This window comes from Carassius auratus, unplaced genomic scaffold, assembly GCF_003368295.1.
Source record: "Carassius auratus strain Wakin unplaced genomic scaffold, ASM336829v1 scaf_tig00216558, whole genome shotgun sequence".
In the NCBI taxonomy this organism is placed as follows: Eukaryota; Metazoa; Chordata; class Actinopteri; order Cypriniformes; family Cyprinidae; genus Carassius; species Carassius auratus.
Genome location: NW_020528631.1, coordinates 403,544 through 409,363, shown reverse-complemented (window position 1 = coordinate 409,363; position 5,820 = coordinate 403,544).

The window sequence follows — 5,820 nt, the reverse complement described above, 5'->3', positions numbered from 1 at the left end:
GCTCACCGAGGCAACATTTATTTGATCAAAATACAATAATATTGTTAAATATTATTACCATCTAAAATAATTTAAATGTAAAATTTCTATTTTAATATATCTTAATGTAGTTTATTTCTGTGGTGGGAAAGGTGAATCGAAAATTCCCTAACTTGGAATTTTCACTGATCTGTCTTATTGCTCATTTGGTGCTCGAGAAACGATTGAAGCTGAAAAAGGTTGTGCTGCTGAATGTTTTTGTGGAAAGCTTGAAAAAATAAAATAAAATAAAATTCTTTGATGAATAGGTTAAAAAAACAGTGTTTATTTGAAAAAAAAAATTAACAAAAAATTATTATATTAATTAAACTACATACTAAATTGTGTTTGCATAGCTAATCTTTGGCTTATCTATTTTCTTCTCACTTTACAACTCCTTCCTCATTCATGCTTGTAAGAAGATATAAGAGTACTACAAGGACGTTTGGTATGTATGAGCAGTATCTCGAAAACACGGGTTGTGTGGCCGTGTTTTTTAAAAAGATGGGGGGTATGACAAAAATGTCCTCCCCTTTCTCAAAGACGAAAGTGAGGTTGCCGATAGAACTCCAAGGTGCCGATGCTGAGAGTGTGGACTCACTGCACTGACGCTTGACAAAATATTTTGGTAGGAAATCAGTCATTACCAGAGCCAATGACAGGCGGACGATGAGTCTGGCATCGATCGGTGGTGGAGGGGGGTGATGATCTGTCCATGCTTGCAAGTAACTCCATAGGGCATCACTCTCTCAGATTTCCCTACTCTGTCCCCATAACCAAGAGGTGGCCTGTGAAAAAACAACCATCAAAAAAAAATTCACTTCACCCTCTACACCCACCCCCCTTTCAGGGCAGGGGATGAGCTTCTCAGGCTTTGTGCAATTAAACACTCCATCTGTCTGAGAAGCCTACGTCCTCCTGGAGCATTCGCAGCCTCTTCTAATTGCAATTCTTATTAGAAATCAAGCACCACACTGAAGACACAATGCTTGCATTTCAGCATCCCCTCTGCAAAAGAAAAGTGAACAAAAAAAAATCAAGCTAATTAATGATTATCCATAAGCTGCTGATCTGCATAACTGCGGCCATCCCTCCAAGGTTCAATTTAAGCCTGATTATGATGCCACATATCAGCTTGTGCTTTATTCATACAAACGGAGGGCAAACCCACTCGGAGAGCACAAGTACACTTGTATACTTTATGTACAATGTATGTGACAATGTTTCTGCACAACACAAAGAGTGTGCATCTTTTGATGTGTTCTTTGGGTGAAGTGTGAATTGAGGAAGGCTGGCGGCCAGATGGGACTGCTGGATCAGGTTACCTGTTAAAACTGCACATCTGCCCCTGCAGTCAATCTCACTGACGTCTGTGACAGGTCGATGGAGCCTGTGCAGGAAGAGCTGAAGCACGGGATGGGAAGAGGGAACTGGGATGGGTCTGACCACTATAACCACCCCCCTCTCTGGGATTTCGCTGGACAGGGCAGGAATTCTATAAGGCCACTTGGTGCTCTGGAGTCAGTGGGACAGAGGGACAAAGGCAGAGTTCAGTTACACAGGGGCCAGGGCCGTGGCACCCAGTCGATACAAAATAGATTTACAGAGTCTCTTACATAAGTTTTTGAAATGTCACAGGCTCCTCTGTCCCCTCTTTGTCTGCAAACATGGTGTCGAGTATTATCGCAGATTCATTCACACAATCGCCTTGGGAAAGATGAGACCTTTCCTATCCTGTTGTGGATAGCATGTGCCTGAAAGCTTCAAAACAATATTATACACTTCACGTTAAGTTAGTGTGCTTTTTAAAAATAAATTTATGACAATGCCTATCTATTATTTTTTATTTTATTTTATTTTTTTAAGTGAAGTGGCGACATACAGCTGAATATGGTGACCCATACTCAGAATTCGTGCTCTGCATTTGACCCATCCAGTTTACATTTTAGAGTCGCTATTTGCATTATAAGGGGAAATAACATTGGCCACAACTACTTGCACCATAATAGTATAAATACAATAAAAATATGTAGAATTTGTGTAGACAATGTAACTTTTTTTATTTTACTTGTGCAAGACAAATACATCTTATTTATTTATTTATATACTTAGTACTTTGTTTTCTATTGTTATATTATATTATATTTGTTTATTTAATTTTATTATATATAGAAAATATTTGTATTTATTTGTGTGCTTTATATAATTCAAACAGTATAGTGTATGCAGTGTTTGTGCTTTTTTATATTATATAATTACATAGTGTACATAGGAAAAATTAGTTTATAATATTTTATATTATTGTATTATCAAAACTTTTTATATTATTTGATGAATAGGAAGTTCAAAAGAACAGTATTTTTAAACAATTTTAGTGTAAGTCTTTACTGTCACTTTTGATGCTTTTAAGAAATTATTTCTGAATAAAACTAATAATGTAAATATCTTCAGTGCGCATATATAATATAATTATTATAAAGATGTATAGTGTAAAAAAAACGGGCTGTAGATAAAAACTAAACTATAATTTGAAATAAATACAATACTTATAGTTAATATAGTTAGTTATTATAATACACATACATGTATATATACACAATATACAATATGTTATACAACTAAATATCTGTTTTATTATAGCAAGTTACTATACTTAAAAAAACTGTGTTAGTTATGTTATGTTAATATTTGCTTTCCCTTATATCTGCCTTTGCATGTGAACATTTATTGTATAAATATCCCTGCATTTACAAATCCAGATTTCAACGGCTGTGTGGAATCATCCATAAACCATTTCACCTGTCACTCACGTAAAGGTAAATGACTTATCTTTGCTCTTTGAATATCTCCACCAAGAAAGGGGCCCTAACCCCATCCTTGGCCTCACTTTGCTATTTTTGATATTCTGCTTATAAGTGATTTGAAAGTTGATTGTGAGCAGACAGTCTGAAACTTTCCTGTCAGCTACTTTAAGGGCAAATAGATAGCCTCATGAATTATGCATAGGAGACAATTTTCTCTCTGTCATTGAGTCATCAGTCAGAAGCTTTGCGAGGACCCCGGAATCAGCCAGCCCAGCTACATTTAAAGCCTCTAATATACAGGGGTGGTTTGGGCAGCGTTTACGAATTTCTCACTTAAGACAGCAGCGGTGCGGAAAAATTCCTCGCTGACTTCCAAGAGCCACCTAGCTTCACAATGTTATGCTTTTTTAATTATTTAAAATGCAGAACCCGCAGGTGCATAATGGTTCCTTTTTTTTTTCAAATAAAGATGTATTTTCATAAGGCAAATAAATGCAAATATTTGCACGTTTTGTCTTTTTTTGTTGTTGTTGCTAACAGAGACGCGTGGCTGAAAGGACCCTCTAGAGCAGCAATTTGATCCATGATTGCATGCATTTACCCGTGTAATTGAAATAATGAGAGATGATTGCTTTGAGCTATTAGTCATAAGTTCCTGATCTTTTTGTTTAATCCTGGCATCAGCTGTCAGTGTGCTGGTAGGAGCTTTGGGGAAGAGACACTAAGGATATCATTTGCATCACCTCAGACTGTAATTTGTTTTCCCCCTCATATTTTTCGTCTATCTCTCTCACCCTCTGTCTGTCTGTCTCTTCTCTGCAGCTCTCTGAGCTGCACAGGAGTTCTCATGATGTTTTGATGGGAACAAAGTAAGACAGAGCCCAAATATTCATGGTACTCATAACCAGGATGTTGTCAGCCGTAAGCAAAATAAAAGTCTTGGTAGCAGCAGGTGCACGTAAGGTGTAATTCTTCCACAGAGGCCATTTTGTCCTAATGGGGACACACTTTAGAACAGCCTGTAACACAAGGTGTTATGTATCACTCCACCAATGACAAACCCTCACAGCGTTTTACAAATGAAGTAATAATTCCCCATTGTATCAGGACCAGCTGTCTGAGACTATCAAAACAACAAAGGAAAAGAAGCAGGGGGAAAAGAAAAAGATAGAACGGCAATTAATCACAACCATTATCTTCAAGACAAATCAAAGGTGTCAAGCTGTTTTGTAAATATTACTGTGCCAGCAATATTTGATTATGAATTTGACACAAGACAACTACAGCAGGTATCATAAACATCTGGTAATTACACGGAGACAAAACATTCGCCTTGTTTTTATCAGCTGTGGCGGGCTGACTTGTTTAATTGACTTGCATCTTATTGTTAGACGCCAAATTTAAACTTGTTTAAAAACACGTTATGTGTTTCAGGTGCTTGGTGGAATGATGTTAATAATAAAAATCGTTGTGACTTACCGGCACAAAGTAAGATGTTTTCGATTAGCACATTTCATGTTTGTTTTAAACTATATTCTGAAAGCTTACATGGATAAAGGGCTTGTTTTTTTTTTCAGCATGAAATCTCTTTTATTTGTTGATGATGTGCTGCCACTGCAGAACTAAACTGAGCTTTCTCTCAGAAATTTCTTTGACCTTTGTTATTGTTTAGACTCATGGCATTTGCTTTTCATGATAATCCCTTTGAAATGCTACATTTTCATATGCTTTAACTAACTTAAAGCCATAGTTCAGCCATCAGCATTTAGCCATCATACTTTGAATTTTTTTTATTTTTCATCCAAACAATCTAAGTCAGTGGATTTGTTGTTTTGGATCCCTTTGACTTTATTAATGGCCAAAAAAACAATCTGACATTTTTCAAAATGTCTTTAGTGTATTTTGTGTTTTATAGAACTGTAATTTTTAGGTCAGCTGCCCCTTTAACCTAAATGATTAAAGTTTATTTGTCTTTAAAACATACTGGAAAAAAGGTGAAGTTATCACATCACTGCTAATGTGGGAGCACTGCTGGCCTCTTAACACCAGACATCAGATCTCTTGCTTTTTCAATTTCTGAAAGCCTCGCCAGGTAGTTGCAGCCCAACCCCCCCTGAATCTCTTGTATTTTTGAGCTGGAGAGATGGTGGATTAGACAGAGTGACAATTCCTGCATGTGAAATGTGTGTCAATTCTCTGATGAATGCTCGTGTGTCTCCCTTCACTCTCTATCCTCTCTTCAATCCTCTCCCGAAGGTAACAGGTATTAGTAAGAGATCTCTACATATTCCCCTGTAGGCTTTCCTTTAAAGAGCATCCTCTTCAAACGCCTCTCCTATTCAGCCAAATCTTTCATCTAAAGCATCCACTGCAGGCTATTATGAACCCTGACACTTACAAAAGAATTTTTTTTTCTATCATATCCACCTGCGTGTTAAAGTAACGATGTGACACACACATTAAGGGCCGTATTTATCTCCCTATCTGGGTTCCTGTCTCAAAGGGGAAAGGATCGGTTAGGCAGAACTCACTTTCTGGATGGTTCATTGCTATTCTGAAAGCGTCGCCGCTGTTTGTCTGAGGGTTCGCTTCTTTTCCTCCAAGTCCTATTCCTTCTGTCAGCATGTCTGCGAGCGCAGGCAGGTACACACATGCGCCAGATAAGCAAGGTCACCTACAGACTCTCTGAATGTATGAAATCTCTCTACTTTCTGGCAATTTAGTGTTTTTTCTTTTCTTTTTTGTAGCCGAGCGTGTGAGATCCATAACATGATATGGAATACATTCTGCGGTCACTTGCCTGATCTCTCGCGTTCCAGGTGGCCCCGGCATGCTTTTCTACTCAGGCTTTTTAGAGGCATCGTCTTCCCCCAGACACAATTTCAATGTTCTAAGCATTAGGAAGAGGTATGAGAGAGATCTCACTGTTATCGCCTAACACGCTTGCTACCGTAATTAAATAGAAATGCAAAGCACAGAGCAATTTGGGCCCCGGTGA